At 37.1% G+C, this 18,329-nt stretch overlaps 1 protein-coding gene across 2 annotated transcripts in view; it reads left to right on the forward strand.

The window, feature by feature from the left end:
• The first annotated feature begins 6,444 nt into the window (after window positions 1–6,444).
• LOC144015676 (tumor protein p53-inducible protein 11-like) overlaps window positions 6,445–18,329 on the forward strand; it is a 42,921-nt gene continuing 31,036 nt past the window's right edge. Inside the window, exons 1-2 of one of the 2 annotated variants that reach the window (XM_077515890.1) lie at window positions 6,445–6,591; window positions 13,246–13,330. The gene's annotated coding sequence lies outside the window, so the exon portion shown is untranslated. The remainder of the gene's footprint in view (window positions 6,592–13,245; window positions 13,331–18,329) is intronic. The other variant, XM_077515891.1, reaches the window with a different exon arrangement.

The raw sequence follows: 18,329 nt of genomic DNA on the forward strand, positions 1-18,329 counted from the left end.
TGTACATTGCCCTCATCAATAAATAGCTGCACGGCGGGAGATGAATAATTGGCCTTGCTGGATAATCGGACTGCACAGAAAATGCAAGCTGTGCTGGTGTTGCATCAATAAAGCACTGAGGGGAAGTGTAATAGAAGTCGCCTCTCTTTGTGGATCCCCAGAGGGCCGTCATATTTTCATGCAGCGCTGCTAACATTTCATGACTATCATGAGTGTCAGCACCTCTCACTCAGTCTCCACTTGCGAAGGAGAAAAATATACTGCTAAAAAAAATTGAATGAACAAAGCGTTCCCTTAAATCACAGGTCTCAAACTACAGTCCTTGAGGGCTGCAGTCCTGCATGTTTTAGAGGTTTCTCTACTCAAACACATCTGATTCATCAGTAAGCGCGGCAGGAACCTGATAATGATCCTCGTTATATGATGCAGTTGTTTTTGAGGAGAGAAACCTCTAAAACATGCAGGACTGGGGCGCTCGAGGACTGGAGTTTGAGACCTGAGTTTGAGTTTGCGGCGAATTCTTTGTGAATGTAGCGACTGTCATTGGTGAGATTTAGCGTGATTAAGGCCATAATCTCACTGAGCGGCAGAAGCTTGTGAACTTGGCGAATGTTGGATTCGTCAACTATTCTGACGAATGTTGATGAAAATTATTAGGTCACCTCTGCCATTAGCAACTTTTAGCGATGCCTGTGACAGGCACGTGTTTAGTAGGGCTGGGAATTTTTGACTGTCTCACGATTTAATTCGATTATGATTTTTGGGTCTCTGATTTGATTCAGAATCGATTTTCGATTCTCGATCCACAGGATTTTCGATTCAAAATTATTTGATTGACAAATGATTCCTGCTTCAATTTACAGATATGGAACAAAATGTCATGATCTACTCCAGTCTGCTTTGCAAGACAAAATGACAAATAGAGACCTTAAAGTACCTTTTTTTTGTTTAAACATTTATTAATTTTGTATTGTAAGTGCCTTTTTCCACAAAAACAGCACGTGGGCTACAATTATTTTTCTTCATTTCTAATTTAAATAAAATTTATTTTTGGATATTAAATATTGATTCAATTCGATTAATAAATAAGAATCTTGATTCTTTTATGAATCGATTTTTTGGCACACCCCTAATGTTTAGGAAAGTGTTTGGAAAAAACCTTATACTCGATCTCTAGTATTGGTGAATAGAAAAGAAAGTCGGCGATACGTCTTACAACTGTTTACAAATGCTTGCAACTGTTTTGCAAACTGTTAACAAACAATGAAAGAAGAAAAACAGTGACAAGTAAAATTGGTTGCGAACATTTTTGCAACCTTTTGCGAATCCTGACAAAACCTAAAATTTGACTGCTTAGTGAGATACGAGTTAAGGTGAGCAGGCACCAACCAAAGACCTGACTACTTCCATACAAACATGTAAAAGTCAGTTTTATGATGTCCCCTTTGCATTTGATTCAAGTGAGCTACATGATGGCTAACGACATTTAGTCTCCAAGTATTACCGAATTATCTATAATCATACTATTTGGTCAGTTCAGACAGATATTAACAGTATTTGCCTGTCAAAATAAATGTGTTATACTTGGCTTATCCAGTGTGTGACCTCAGAGGGCTGGAGCCGTGTTCCAATCTGAACTGGCCGCCAGCCAATCACAGGGCACACACAATAGTCCATAGAAAAATAACTATTCATACCTACAGACAATTTCTGCTAAAATGGTTTATGTCCATGCTTCAGATGTTAATAACTACCCACTAACCTGTGAAATTGTTTTTGCTTTTGAGCTGGGAGAATTACAAATATTTACCCTGTAATTAAGTTTTTAATGTGTCTTTGATGGGGCAGCGTTGCGTCACACTCGAGAGACTGAATAATGCATGTTAATTAGCAACCTTTTTGCTGCTTCCGTGGGTTTTAATGTGCACTCAAGCGCCAGGACGACTGCTGCCTCTCAGGCTGAAAAGTCTGATTTCATCAAGCTGTTTATGAAGGCCTTCCATTAAAAATATTCCTGTTATCAGTCTTTGAACACACCAGTGAACATGGGCCTTTTCCTGCACTATTTTTTATTATACACACGCTATTTCCTTACCGTATTACTGCGAACAAGATTAGATGAATTGCCCTGTAATTATGAGTGAAAGCAGCTCACAAGATAGAGGAAGAAGTCATAAAAATGAATCCGCTCTGCAAAAACTAATGTAAATCATGCGAAGCCATTCATTCGTTGAGATATTTCTGGACCAAATCAAGGCTTGAGTTTAGGGATTCCCACACTTGCACTGTTTTACTTCCAAAGAGTAGGTTTTTTATTTTTTATTTTATTCATTTATTTATTTCTTTTTATTTTTTTCAGTGGGTGGGTGCTTTCAATGCTCCATGGGCCATGACTTCCTCACATGATTGCTTTGGCATATTTTCTGTTAAAAAAAAAAAAAATGAATGAACAGTTATCCTGTCCTGGTATCCCACTCTTGATGACCAATTTACTACATATCAAATATAACATGAAAGAAAAATTCCATCCATCCATCCATTTTCTTGACCGCTTATTCCTCACAAGGGTCGCGGGGGGTGCTGGCGCCTATCTCAGCTGGCTCTGGGCAGGAGGCGGGGGACACCCTGGACTGGTTGCCAGCCAATCGCAGGGCACACAGAAACGAACAACCATCCATACGCACACGCACACCTAGGGACAATTCGGAGCACCCAATTAACCTGCCATGCATGTCTTTGGAATGTGGGAGGAGACCGGAGTACCCGGAGAAGACCCACGCGGGCACGGGGAGAACATGCAAACTCCACCCAGGAATGGCCGAAGCCTGGACTCGAACCGGAGTCCTCAGAACTGGGAGGCGACGTGCTAACCAGTCAGCCACCGTGCCGCCTGAAAGAAAAATTAAATAACACAAATAAACATGGAAGGAGACGATACATTAGGCACAGTCGTGTTTCATGCTGACATTTTGTGCATCTGCAGTTTTACGTAGTGAGCAAATGTGTTTTTTATACAATACGATACTGTTGAGTACAGTATTTCTTATGAAAAACATGAAGACGATTTGAGTATTTTTGAATGAACTAAATTCATATCTTAAGGAACCACACAACAACTTTTTTTTTTTTTTTGTAACAGGCACATATTTTAAACAATAGTAATTAATTATGCTCTGAAAACTCTCAACATGCTGCAGTTTTAACTCTGGTTTGAAAACCTTTTAGCCATCTAAAGTAAAAGGGGAGAAAAAAAGTGAGCTGCATGACTCAGCAGAAATGCCAAACTTATTGCCCTGACCATAGGTTGATGTAAGTTAAGTCCTCAAGTCCTTTTTCATATTTCTTCAATATTTTCAGTATTTGCTTTTAAAACAAAGCAAACATGTGAATTTTCGACAAGCATGGGAAGACTTGATTCCTGCAGATGAATGATGGATTATCTAAGTGACAAAAATGACTCGTTTAGCGCTTACATGCAGCGATTGTAATAGGTGGTGATTATATATTGTGGTGACGCACCTGCAGCCATATGCAGAAAGTCATACATATTCATCCTGGATTTAAATGTATTCCATCTGGGTTACTTGCTGTCAACATAATGATTTCCTATTCTTTCATCTCAATTTTGATGGCTCTCAAATATTCATCCGTGCATCCACTGTCATACTTAGCCAAAAAAGATTACATAAATTAAGTGAACTCATTCACTGCCAGTCATTATAGAAAATTTTTACATTTCCAATACTCACGTGATATTACATTCAATAATTATATATAAACCGAATCTACCAAATAACAGAATAGACTCCCTACTTTTTGTCCCGTCCCGTTCTTTTATAATTGACAGCAGAAAAATGTAGGTTTGCCAAAATACAGCCATTTCTCCCATGGACTCTGAAACTGTGTTTATTTCCTATAAAATGGGGCAATGATGTCATCTGCCGGTGGTTGGGCATCAGTAAAGTTGTTTCCAAGTTTGATATTTACAGTGGAGCATGCTCAGATTCGCCCCCATTTAGCACCGCTCTAAAAAATACAATTGACAAGTATACTTGTCAAAGGCAGTGAATGAGTTAAGTGAAGTTATTAGGGTTCTGGACTGGCAGAGAGTAATTGGAAAAAACATTTCATATTATAATATCCAAGACATTTTTGTCTTGTAAAGTAATATTTGGTCACCCCACAGTCTTTCAACTGTCAAACCTTGAGAAAGATTTTAATTTGTGTTTGGTTTTAAAAACTTATTACAGGAAATAAGGAATGCCACTGCATTCATAAGAGGAGCAGCTTATAGAAGCAATTTGTGAGACACAAATGTACCAAAGCCTCGGAGAGCACCTTCACATTCAATTTCTGTGTAATTGTTTTTGAATGTGAGATATCATGCAGCCTGTGTACTCTTTTGGGAGGACATTTTTACTTTCTACTTTTATCGTGCATCCTTTGGAGAGCAATTAGCTTGTAATAATATTCTGTTTTGCTTATGTATTAGCAGCTTTTCTAATTATATCCAAAGATCAAATTGAAGGAATAATGATTGATCTCAAAGCAAAGGGAAAACAATCAATCAATCAATCTATCTATCTATCTATCTATCTATCTATCTATCTATCTATCTATCTATCTATCTATCTATCTATCTATCTATCTATCTATCTATCTATCTATCTATCTATCTATCTATCTATCTATCTATCTATCTATCTATCTATCTATCTATCTATCTATCTATCTATCCATCCACTATATGTGTTGATCTCTGGTGTTCTCAGATATAACACTTAATGATGCTGATGCCTCAATCTGCCTTAATGTTGCCAGAAATATCGTTCCTCTTCCTGTGTTTACAGTATAGGCATCACCGTTTTTCTGCAGGCATTATTGGCTTGTTCTTTCCTTCTTTCAGGAAGTAACTGCCCCCATTGATTTTCTACAACCTGTGTTGTGATGAGTGGTTCCCCTCCGGCGACAGCCCGAAATAATCCTTTTCATTAAATGAAGATGCCGCTTTTACTGCCTGGCGCTTAAAACGGCAACATCCTGTTTTCCATGTTAGCATCAGGGAATTTCGAGGAGGCGAAATTTTGAATTCTTGATACGTTTTTGGGCCGTGGAATTACCAACTAAAAGGGATATGCTTTAAAAAAACAAAAAAAAACAGAGACTCTAATGCTAATGCAGAGAGGGGTGTTTACAATTACCTGTGGATGTAGGATCTCTCGAATAAAACTGGTTTGATTATGCTATGTGCTGTATCCTAGTGTATGTTAATCATGACCATTTACTAGAATACTCTCAGTAGAGTGAGTGCAGACAGAGCTCCCCCAAAGTGGAACTGTTTACAAAAAGTAACTGGATTTACATTTGTTTGTCAGGCCACATTCTGCGTCATCTATCACGGTGTACTTCTGAAGTGGAATTGTTTCCGTCATGGACCATCAATATCTTTATGATATATATTACAAATGTGATCAAATATAGATTGAAATCATATTGCAATGACTACTTTTTGACATATTACCATCAGAGAGAAGCTGTCCTATTCAATGCAAAGATTTCAATCGCGCTGCAGATTTCACCAATACACATTCTGTAATCCTGCCTCCGCCACTAACTCCTCTGAGACTCCCCCCCCCCCCCAACACTAATTCAGCACCTTTGTTCAATGTCGAGGAACTTGTTTTATTAACACCTAGCCGAGTCGCAGTACTGTGATTTTCTCCACAAAGACAAAATGTAACAACAAAAAGATGAACAGCAGAGGCGGGAGGCAAAGAGAATTTAAATTTTTTTATTTGTGTAGTACACATGTCAATAATCGACATACATTTCAGCATTTTTTTTCTTCCTCTTCCAAATTAAGTCAACACATCAGATGTTTCTTAGATTATCTAGAGTGAGTGTTAATTATACTGTAACATGGAGCGATTTTTCCTCCCCGATCTGCTAGGAAAAAGGTCAGGGTCAACACTCACAAATGTTCAACCTGTTCAAGATTTTATGACGGACAATTTCAGGGACGATGAAAAATCTTAAATATGATTATGAAAACAGAATGATTCATTTTATTAAATAACTTATTTGAATGTAGTATGATTTATCCACTTGTCGCACACCATAGTTAGCAGAATTGAGTGTGGGATATGCCAAAATCACAGACATCCAAGAAAAAAAAAAAGTGTAAAATGAAAGAAACATATTTTATTATATTTATCATTTTATGTGTGTACATTTTTGCCAACTTTGGGGTTTAATTATTGTAATTATTCTACTGTACTTTTATGGCAGGATGATTATAGTGATACTGACACGAACTAAACGTGAGAGGGCATGTTTATGGGAGACGTATGAGGCGGTGCTTGTGTGTATATTACGGTAGTTTTTAAATACGCGCGTTTAAGAGAGCTCCGCTGGTTACGGTAAGCGGGAGCTCGTGTCTGGCTTTTTTTTTTGTGGTTGAGGAGATTGTGTCGAGTGAAAGCTCGGAGCGCGGGGATGTTCCTCCTCACTGTTTGCGGGGCTCGCTCGCTGCACTAAACGACGACTGCATTCCTTCAACTAAACTCCGGCTTCTGTGCTGTTCCCCAATCTGTAAGTTACTTTACTTTCTCCTAAAAGAAATGTGTACTTTACGTTGATTTGGGCGATGTTATCATGTGTGCGTCCGTGAACGCCTCATGCTGACTGTTTGCTCAAATACTGTCGGTCCACTCCACAGTTAAAGTGTGAGATCGCTTCACTGTTTGCTTGTATTTTTATCCTTGGGTTTAGTTGATGTGCTAATGAAGTTTATGTGTGTTCAACGTCGTATGGCTAAGTTAAGCGTGGCATCCTGATTCAATTCAACGAAATTACGCAAAACAATGCACGTCAAAAACGTCTTATTTACACAGAGGCAAATTTTGAGTCCGTGTTGTAATCTTGTAAACTTCACCGTTGAAGTATTTATTTATTTTTTTCGGGTCAGACTAAGTACAACTGTGACACCCCGCCCTGTTGATCTTGATTAATGGATAACGTTACGGTATTATTTTCAAGGCCGATAGTTATTAAGTTATTTAATTTGTTTTCTACTTATTGACAACAACTAAATAGAAAAATAAAGAGCAATAAGTACTAATTAAAGTAATTAATTGAATATTTAAATTCAGTGTAAACACATACACGCATATCTCCCTTCATACACAAGGTAGTTTGTTTGCCCGGTTTCTTTAGACTATTGCATTTCCACAGCAATGAAGGGTGTTATGGTATGAGCAGGAGGCATGCATGAGTTCGTGCTGCAGTTCAGGTTTGTCATGACTTGCCCTCAGAGCCGTTAAGCAATGCTGCAGTACACTCAACAAAAACTCTGCTCTCTACTTTTGTTTTGAGTAGAACAACGTTATTACCTTCAATCCATGCATGGGTCTTTAGCTTGGCCTGCAGTGAAAACAACACACAACAAACCATTAACTAAAGATGGTGGCTCGTGTCAAACAGGCGCCAATCATATAATGCGGGAAGTTTCATGCCTTTTTTTTTTTTTACATTTCTAAGTGTACAAGCATTGGTTTGAAATGAATACTTGGTGGACATAGGTTGTTGTTACTTGGCAAACATTGCAGAACGTAGCGTATGTTCTGTTTCGTCAGGGTTCGTAATAGGTCGCCATTCGCTAATATGTTCCTAATTAGTCTTCGTTGTCGTCAATGTCGCAAGGATATTTTGAACATGTTGAGAATCCATTCTTTTGACAACATGTATAAATGTTCATAGACGTTTTGGCAAAGTTAGTTCCTTCAATGTCGGAAGCATTGCCATATTCAGATGCAGAGGTGGGCACTTCCCTCATTACGTCGGCCCGTCATTGATGGACGCTCACCTTTCAGCGAGTGCTTCCGCATTTTCGGAGAGTGCTGTATGACATGAATCTTTGAAAAAAATACACGGACTGAGCACAACTGCAGGTTTATGTTCCTCAATCCAGGTCAGTACAGATGGTCCTCCTCAGTCCATGTGTTTTATTGGACTCAAATTTCAGATTAATTTGTGCGTTGTTATAAAGGTCGCTAAAAAGTCATATAGTTGTTGTTGTTGTTTTTTTAAATACGTTTGCTGTATTTGGCAACGTTCGCCTCTCAGTGGGATACGGCCTTAATCACTTTGTGATTGGGAATCAACAAACCATCCAAGCGCTGTGAGTGGGCACAGGGACTCTAATGGCCTGGAGTTATATATAGGAAAAATACAACTGGGCTTCCCTATGCTCTTTTGGAACATTTAAAAAAAAAAAAGAAAACGTCTCAACTGTACGGCTGATGCGTTTTCGCTCAAACATGCGTATCCAAATATTTGATCCATATTTTCCTTAGTTAAGCAGAATACAATGAATATCAGAAACCCCACATATTATGAGGAAAAACAATATACAATGCAAAATAGTTTAGGAAATAGTGCACTATTTCTTCTTTTAAAATATTGTTGTTAAACCGGGTCATACTTAAACCCTGTAGACAAATTGTTAGATTTTGCATTGTTGACATTTGCAACCTAATCCCAAAAAACCTATTCCCAAATGACAGACATATTTGTTTTCTTTGGGGATTAAATCCCCTAACTGCACTTCTGGTTCAGTTGAAGCCAATTGAGAACACATTAATGTTAGAAAGCATCAGAAGGATACTGATTGGCTAGCGTGACCTGTCCACAAATAGCATGTTGTTTGTGATTGGTGACTGTGAGCTTGGCAGGATGGTAGGTAGACGCAGTTTATATGTTAAAATAGTTGCCACAACGCGTGTTACAAAAAAAAAAAAGAAAAAAAAAAGGCTGATTTGGTGATCACATGATCATGTTGCCTCAAAACACACTTTCAATCAGAAAATGATCAATCTTTGTGCCTGCTACTAGCTTTACTTAAATCTATTGCTTTTTCCAACTTTCCTTGTCATGTTATACAAACATTTAACCCAACTAGTTCGTTCATTCTGAAGTTGCCTATAAAAATGTAAGCATAGAATTACGAAAGTTAGTGTTATCTAATTATTTAGTCTGCTTTATGCAAGTTTTTCCTTATCGCTTTAATTGCTGCATCATCATATTGTTGCCGATGGTCAAATGTGCGATTATGGAATTGTGTTACAAAATCTAATCTATTAGAGGTTTTGGCAAATAGGTCAGAGTGGCCTGATGACAACCCCCCCAACCCGCCTCCTTTTTACTGCACTTGTAGCCTCAGGATAGACTGACCATGGACAACCCTCATTCAGCTCTCCATCTTACTAATGGCACTCATGGAAACCAACAGCACAGCATGCTATGTCTCACTGACTGGATTTGAATTGGATGTCTAAGTACACAATTCTGATCTGATCTGTGTGTATTTTCAAGTGACCCATATCCAGCATTATTAATGAAGATCTGGAATAATGCATAGATTGTGTTGCTTTTTTTTTTTTCCTTTTTTTTTTTTTTAAGCCCAAATATTTCTTACAAGGAAGTTGAATCCAAGATCAACAGAAACACAGTGGTAGTGATGTCCTGTTATTGTGTTAAAGTACTTCACTTTCATTTGAATTGCTCTATGCTCCTCACAACATCTCGGGGGCATATTTGATAAGTTGTGGTGGTAAAGACGCTGGTTCACTGTTGATTCTTTTTTTTTTTGTCTTCATTTCTCAGCATGTATCATTATTTTTAGGGCCCAACTGATATGGAATTGTTTTAGGCTGATTCTGATACTTGGAAGAATAAAATTCTGATAACGATTAATCGGCCGTTAATGAATTCATAAATATATTGAATAAACTTTAAGACATTTACAGCCTTTTACAGGCATAACATTTCACTATTTTACAATACATAGTCCTTACAACAGGGGGGAAATGTGGCTAAAATCTGAAAAAAAAAAAAAAAAAAAGGCAGATTTTCTTTTGTGGTGGGGTTAATTTTTGAGCGTCTTTAACTTTGTCTTATGTTATAAATAAGAGCTTCTATTGGCCAAATAATTTGGATGGCCGATTTAATCGGTCAGGCCCCAAGTGATTTCTGAGTCTTTTATTGACATGAACATGTTTGTTCACACGTTTTCATGCTACAAGTGTTTTTTAGCATGGGCATCCCAGGAGGGAGGCAGTGAATCCCCACTAATCGGCAAAGGGTTTTTGTGACAAGGAATTGAGGCATATGGCAGCACATCGTACAGCTTTGTGGTCCCTCAGGTCCTTTGAATATTCTTTCAAAGCAGATGATGACCCCTTTTTTATTTCCTCAGTAACTAACAGCTTAAACTCATAATATAGGTCATTACGACACGGCATGCTGAATCCATCGTAGATTTATGATCATTGGTGGTTTGAAATGAAAAGGGCAATCAGAACAGAGCGGTTAGTATTTATGTGGCAGATCGAAGGCAAACATCCCTCAGGCGCTAAAAAAAAGGCTATGTTGTGCTTACAAAGTCTGAAGTGCTTGCAAATACAACAGTACTACTTTCACAACTAACGGCTGTATGGCTGGCTGAATAGTGCACTTGGATGGCATATTTGACCTGCATTATAAAATTTATAATCTATTTTACACACACTATATCTTATAATGGGATTCAAGTGCAGAAAATTCAAAATAAGCATTTTAAGAATGCATATTTGAGCAAATCTAATGGAACCACTAAAGAACAACCCTTAAGTCCAAGTGTAAAGTAAAGTTGGCCAACCATCTTTTTGAGTAATGCTAACGGCTAAAGCTATTTTATGCCTACTTCTGTTATTTTTATTTACGCAACCCACTTAGTTTCTTAGTTAGATCCATAGCAACGCACTTAACAAAGAAAATGAATATGATCAGCAATCTTCGGCACATAATGTTCAGAAAGGCTGAGCCGCCAGTCATCATAGTTGATTGTCCCCGTTTATAGTTAATCTGTTGTTCATGAATATATCAAGATGCCTCGGCGCTGTGTGGCGATGCAAAAACTATGTATGTTTGAAATAGGATGTTTGGAAGACTATCAAGTCAATCTTAATGTAAGTTGCATTTGATGATTCATTAAATGTGATGCTTTCACAAAATCAGGCATATGTCGTGGCTCTATTTTAATATCCCAGCACTAGAGATGTTTAATTTGTAGTCGGAAGTTTAAAAAAAAAAAAAAAAAGCAGTTCGTAAGTAATGTACATAATAAGTAGGTGTGTTCTTAGGTACTCGGCTATATATTAGCCGAGGTGCTAGCTAGCGCCGCGTCAGCAGGCACATTCCAAAACGTGTTCAAATGTTCAACGCCTCTAACGTCAATCGCTAACTATTTATACAAATGGATATAGGAATCAATAAAAGTCGAAACCACCATAATGTGACACTCAGCGCGAAATTGAACAGAAGCCAGACCACTGATCTATATATATTAGTGGATAGCCGATAGGAATTGAGAATTTTCAAGCCACGAGACCGCCATATTAATCCTCCCAACAAGTGTTTCTCGGCATATGATCCTATACTTTTACAGTAAGAAATCGGAGAACATTTGAGAAATACTTAGTAGAAACAGCATGATTTATGTTTTAAATGTGTTAAACATAAACAAGAGGACTTCAGACATTTTACAACTTGCTTTCAATACATGTATAAATGATATGCTTAATGATATTTACACGAGGAAACTTGTACCGGTGTGTGAAAGAATTATAACTGTAATTCAACAAGATGACTCTGCCAAATCTAATATTGGGGTCTAAGGAACTGAGCGATAAAAGCAAAAGGGGGTCTTCAAAGCAGCACATACCGTCCACTAGTTGTTTTTATAAAGAAAAAAAAAAAAAGAAGTGACTCCTCCCCCTATACTAAGACTCCATGAGCTGTTTGTCAAATCTGTACGTATAGTTTATAGTAGTCTGCATTCGAGATGGGGGGAGTAAGATGGCCGCCCTGTGGCTTCAACAGCTTGCACGTGCATGTGCTATCGGCTATCCAGTAATATAGTCAGATCAGTGAGCCAGACGCATGTACAGCCGTGTTGCAAGGTGCACATGTATGCGACATGGCTTTGCGTGTCCTTCCTTACCTTATCATGTGATCCGAACATCGGCGAATAATCCAAATATAGAAAATCGTCAGTTCCAGCATCTCTTTATCAAGTCTACTTTTAATGTAATGCTTTTATTTCTGCACTAAAGCAAGTTATGTTGTGAGGGTGTTCAGCTTGTTGACATGAGAGCACATCCCACCAGCGGAGGTAGCGAGTCGGGTTTTAGTGCAAAAGTTTAGAAATGCCTTTTGTGAAATCATGTACAGTATTCATAATGCAGTGTAAATATGTTTGGTCTTTAAGTTGAGAAATAACATATTCCACCAAAACTTTAACACTTTTGAACAATTGTCGTGTATGACGTAATGCAGACCGAAAGAGCTTCGTCAGCATGTATACTTTTCTATTAATGGTTACTCTTGATCTGAACCATTCCAAAAGCAAATATTGATGAGGATAATTAGGAAAATTAACACAGCATGCAAAAATTGTAGTATTTTTTCCATGCAGTAAATGCGTATAAAGAGAAGATTGGAATGTACATTGTATGTAAAGTCAGCTGTCTTTTGGTATTTTCAATATCAGAAGCTTTCACTGAATTGCAAAAAAGGCATTTTGGTTTCCTCAAAAGTTGTTGTTAAGATTGAAAGAAATATAATTTAGATGAAGTGTACAGTGTCCCGCTATATTTAGAATCATGATTATATTCTGCTTTGTGTTTAGTCTGTAGGGAGTCTTTGTATGATCAAACATGGATCACTTTCTTCATGGCATCTTGCCTCTTAATTCCCCGCCGACTGCAATGAAAGTTTAACTGTGGCTTTAATAATGACCCTCGAGCAGATGTGCTTGTTTATTTCCCGTGGACAAGATTAGCAAATCTTAGACCATATGCTGCCTTCTATGATGCTGGCACTTCTATTGCAACTGTAGGCTGCCAAAGTCATTAATTCTTGCAGGGGGAAGACACCAAAGCAATTCCATTTTTGAGCCGTGACAAACCACTGTGGACAATATTGTGTGTATATTTGGAAATTCATGTCCCTCCTCAGGCAGGTCCAGCTGTCTGCAAATCTCGTTTGGCATTTATTGTATAATTCCCCCACTTCTTCTTGTCATGTCGGTCAACCTGACCTTTAGGTTTTTTTTTTTTTTTTATTATTATCTATTCATATCTGTACTGCATTGTGAAAGTTTCCAGTTGAATGTATTTTAAAGCATGCTCTTATCTTGACTGACAGGTGAACTACTGTTGACACCACGGGAAATTTGTTACAACAATATAGCTGCATCATCTTGCCACTCCAAATCCCATATCTACAATCGGTAAGCCCAATGTAGCTCCTTCAAGGACTAGCAGTCACTGGAAATTATTTTGTTGTCAGTTTGTGTTGCTCGCTTCCATTGCTTTGTCACTCCAAGTTTCCATGTTTTGTGCGTGTGTGTGGTTGTGCGGATGTGTGTTTGGGCGAGTGGTTTCACATTCCCCTTTTGTCATTTGGATGAGGTCATCAGCCGCTTTCACTTAGAACTTCTTGTATTTCACGTCTAACATTTCACCTCGCAGCATAATGTGCCGTTACCTAATGCTGATATCTTGGAGCTACTTTTTATGATGCTGACATTATTCAAATGAAATGAGTACAGAATGTGTAAAATGTGCTAGACGAGAGCCATTATCAAATCATTACGTATCTGTAAATGAACATTGGAATCCGGTTTTACTCTTGTTAGCTTTACATTCAGTGATGTAAATTCCCCAAATTTCAAACTCATTGAAAACATAGTTTTGGTTGAAGGCCTTCTGCTTACCTGTAGTATTAACCATTATAGAAACATAAAAAATAAAAAATAAAAAAATAAAGTCTCATTACAGATACCATAAATTCCTGTGTACATTATGCATCCATGTATAATAAGCACACACACACACACACACACACACACACACACACACACAAAAATCACCCTTAAAAAGCATGTTGTTTTTTTCACCCCCCATCTGTACCAGTTTGATACGGACCCCTGATTTGCTGATATCCTTTATTATACTGGCCAACTACCGCTAAAAAAAAAAAATGCCAAGGAGATGTTAATGATGAGTAATTCTGGGCTACTGAGTCTGAAAATGACATCCATTTCTTTCTTAGAATTGGCTCTAATTTTAGAGAGATTGATATTTTTGACAATTAATGATTGATAATTCATTTGGAGATATCAAAAAGACCTGTCACTTATTCTCTAATAAAAGCGAAACAGGCTTGTTGATTATGGCTAAAATTGCTTAATTTTCTGTATGTTTGGGTTTTAGATGAATCTCTCCCAATAGATTTTGATCGATGAAACCAAGTGACGTCCGTCAGTAGTGATTTTGCCAGCTTAAACAACACGTAAAGAACTGTGTCAGGCAGCATCAAAAGTTGTTTTTTTTTAAGAACTTTTTATTTATCACACACAATCCAACAAAGAGATGTACAGGTCTCAGTATTACGGTCTCATAACAATTAACCTTATATACGAAAATAAATTATTGGATAGTCCAATCGGATTCAGTCCTCTAGGCAGAAAGCATCAGCCACTTTATACATCTTGGGTTAGCATCTCTTAACGCAAGTCACTCACTATACAACACAAAAAATATACAATTAACATCCCCATAACAAACAAAACAAAACAAACAAACAAACAAAACAACAATAATAATAAAAACAATTTTAATAATTTTTATTATTATTTTAAACTTCCTTATGTTAAATGTTTTAAAGTTTGTTGAATAATGCTTTAAGATTGTTATTGTATGTTTTTTTTTTTAGTAAATTTTGTAACCTATTTTCATTTATAAATAAACAAATAAACTTGCCTTGCTTGGCCTTGCCTTGCCTTGCCTTCTGGCAAAATTCCTAATATATAGGTCACTGGATCCAGCCTCAACTCCCAACCAATAATTAATTTTAATTCTGTCTGAATACTTTTCCAGAAATCTAATATCTGGGCAATCCCAAACAATGTGAGTAAAGTCCCCCACCCTGCTATAGTTCCGCCAACATAAATCAGATGTATTCTTGTATTTTGAAATGATAGATGGTGTATTGAAGTAACACATTTTTACTTTCCATTCAAACTCCCTCCATGTCGGACTGTTGGTTATTGTGTGCCCCTCTTTGAAAGTGTTCTCCCAATCTTCATCTTTTATCAATACATTAGCTTCCAGTTCCCAATTTTCCTTGTCCCCCATAACATCATTTCTGAAATCAATTTGCAGAGCTTTATATATTTTAGAGATAACCCCCTTTATAGATTGTCCCTTTGAATACAATATGAACAATTCGTCAACTTTAGTTGGTTCCTTACATATTTTTCCCCATTCCTCATGCCTCATGTCTTAGTTGCAAATATTTATAAAAGTCATTCTTAGACAGATCAAATTCTTGTTGAAGTTGTTCAAATGATTTCAATACCTGTCCTTCAAACACCTGGGTAATAAACATCAATCCTTTTCGTGACCATTTTTCAAATCCGACATCCATAACCCCAGGTATAAAATTTGGGTTTTTCGCTATTTTCGTAGCCCTACTCACAGACCTTGATATTTTTATTTTGTATTATTGACCATACTTTGATAGTTCCCTTAATCCATTCATTCTGGAGTTTTAACTTCTTCCGCATTGCTCCTGATATGAATGGTAAGGATTCCACAGGCACATTTGGACAAGACCGCTGCTCCATGTCCACCCATATTGTATCTTTGTCTTTCGTAATCCAGAGAATAAGAGCTCTAATTTGAGCTGCCCAGTAATAATTTCTAATATTGGGTAGATTCAAGCCCCCTTTATCTTTGGAAGCTAAAAGTGTTTCGTATTTAATTCTTGGTTTCTTATTTTGCCATATGAATTTTGACATTAAAGGGACACTTCAGTTATTTAGCCCATTATAGCAATAAAAAGTTAATAGTTTGTCTAGAATTAATTTGATATTTTCATTATTTTTCACATACAATTAGTACCTTTAAAAACACATTTTGCAAGTTGCTGTCAACTGAAAATGACATCACAAGGGCTCAGATAACCAATCACAGCTCACCTGTTTTCTAGGTTTGGTCATGTGACATTCACAAGCTGAGCTGTGATTGGTTTCCTGAGCTCTTGTGATGTCATTTTCAGTCGACAGCAAGTTGCAAAAGTTGTTTTAAAGGTACTAATTGTACGTGAAAAATAATGAAAATATCAAATTTATTATAGGCAAAATATTAATGTTTGACTGCCAAAAATGGCTAAATAAGTAAAGTATCCCTTTAATTTATTTAACACTTTAAATGTGGAGCCTGGAACCACGATAGGAAGAGACTGAAACAGAAATAGCAGTCTTGGTAATATATTCATTCTAATTGTTTCTACCCTCCCAATAAGGCTTAAGGGCCAAATCTTCCATCTTTCCAAATCCTTCTTAATTTCTTTTATCAATTTCCCATAATTTGCATCAAACAGCTGTGTGGAATGTGGGGTAATAATCACGTCCAAGTATTTAAACCCTTCATTCGTCCATTTAAAATCAAATCTTTCTCTCACCTCTGTTGGACAATTTCCTGATATCATCATTGCTACTGATTTACTGTCATTAGTCAAATACCCAGAAACTTCTCCATATGTTTTAAGAGCCTCCAATGGTGGTGGTAATGATAGAGAGGGATCTTTCAACATTACTTACAGGTCATCTGCAAATAGAGATGTTTTATGCTCGTCTCCACCCTCATCTAATATTCCCCTTATTTGCTCTTTTTGTCTTAACGATTCCGCCAGTGGTTGCATACTTATTTCAAACAAGATAGGACTTAAACAGTCCCCTTGCCGGACTCCTCTTTTGAGATCATAAAAGTCCGAACAGTGACCATTTACTCATAGCCTAGAAAAGTCATTTTTGTCTATTAAAATGCCTTTGAAAAGTAATCTGATATCTCTCGCTTGTCTTGCTTGCTTAGCGGCTAGCTAGCATCTAGCCAGAGATGCTAACACTGGATGAACAGGCGCCAAATAATACAATGTTAGTGTAATTAAGTTTTTTTTTTGCCACCTTAAATAGCAACTGAACTTCAGAACAACATTGTGTTGTTGACGTTGGTGGCAAAAGTTTGCAAGACACCGCAACCACAGTGGCTGTGTCCAAATGTCCACCGAGGCGATCCACCGAATCGTGGCGATTCGGATCGCCAGCTCACTACTTTCCATACCTGTCATGACACACTAACACATAAATCTCCGACTATTTATTGTGAATGACAGTTTTAAAACTGTACTTTATTGCCTTTGTTGTAAATATTTTCAACTAGAACAAATTATTTCCGTACTAGTATATATTTAATGCATCACTTTGATTCCCGCGCTTTCGCTGTCGCTCGCGCCATGTTTTTTTCATACTCACATTGTGGTCTATTTCAATCCGTTTGAATGATCGATGTTCACTACTTTTCACTGCATGTACACTAACTGCAGTATTTCCGCATTGAACAGTTGGTTAAAACAGTTGCTGGCTTATTACATCATTCATTACTGAACTTTCTGGGCTCATCTGGAATTAGCTTCACTGAAGTAGTCTCTTAGTGATCACTATAAAAACACATTTCATATAAATGGTTGCTTTGCTTTATTATAAACGTTGGCTAGGAATTGTTGTGATTAAAATACATACGGTGTGTACTTGTGTACTGTATTTAATCCAAAAAATAGTCCCACACTTAACTGTATGTATGTATGTATGTATGTGTGTGTGTGCGTGTATATATATATATATATATGTATATATATATATATATATGTATATATATATATATATATATATATTCTGCCCTTTTAGTTTGTTACAGTAAATTGTGATTTGAAAGTACAATTTAGTAGTTTGTCCTTCCTTTTAAAAGCTAGTAAAAGATATAGGTATAGGATGATTTTCAATAACAGGAGTTTAGAAACTAACAATATGGGCTTCAGTCGGGTGCATAACATTCATGTTTGCTGTGTGCCATGTGTTTGCAGTGCAAATTTCAGTTGCATACATTTCGCTTTGTACTGATGCAACCAAAGGCATTCTTGTTGTTTTATTTGCCGTGTCAATTTCTGTCAATGGGAATTTAAGTTTTTTCTTGCCAACAAAGAAGTCTATTTTAAGCAACTGACTTTGGAAAATAAAGCCCACTTTTGAAAGGAGGAAGTACATATAAATGCAAATGTATGCAAATATATGCTAAGAAGCTAGGCTGGTGCTTTGTATGGACACACAATTTACACAATTCTATTGTCTCATATTAATTCTAGAAACGAGCTGACGCTTTTGTTGG

Source organism: Festucalex cinctus, chromosome 3 (assembly GCF_051991245.1).
Source record: "Festucalex cinctus isolate MCC-2025b chromosome 3, RoL_Fcin_1.0, whole genome shotgun sequence".
In the NCBI taxonomy this organism is placed as follows: domain Eukaryota; kingdom Metazoa; phylum Chordata; class Actinopteri; order Syngnathiformes; family Syngnathidae; genus Festucalex; species Festucalex cinctus.